Raw genomic sequence first — 453 nt, 5'->3', positions numbered from 1 at the left:
GAGAGAGAGAGAGAGAGAGAGAGAGAGAGAGTTGGGAAGGGGGGATGGGAGTAACATGGCCCCATGATATACTCTTTACATACATGAAGTACACGTACGTGATATGGCCAAGTTTACTGAGAGGTCTGTATGAGATAATATCAATGGCTCGCGAAGAAGCTTTCAATTGGGCAATAATTTTGCAAATGAGTGGCAAATATTTCTATCTCTTCTCAAAGGATTCAAAGTGACATAACCTCATTATAGCTGGTGTACCTTCGGCCATAAATAGCTATGCATTCATGTTCATTTTTCTGAGCAAGATTTAGTTCCTTTGTACTGTTTTGTCATTGTCGAGGATCATTAGTCTTGTTCAGACGGAGAAAAGTTCCCCTAGGGTAAAGGTCATGTTAAGAGCTAGTCGAGGTATACATGGCGGGGTATATGGCGAGCCATGCATGCTACTATCCGTAC

The sequence above is a fragment of the Strongylocentrotus purpuratus genome, unplaced genomic scaffold (genome assembly GCF_000002235.5).
Source record: "Strongylocentrotus purpuratus isolate Spur 01 unplaced genomic scaffold, Spur_5.0 spur5_scaffold_20, whole genome shotgun sequence".
NCBI lineage: Eukaryota > Metazoa > Echinodermata > Echinoidea > Camarodonta > Strongylocentrotidae > Strongylocentrotus > Strongylocentrotus purpuratus.
Note: the sequence above shows the minus strand (reverse complement) of the source record.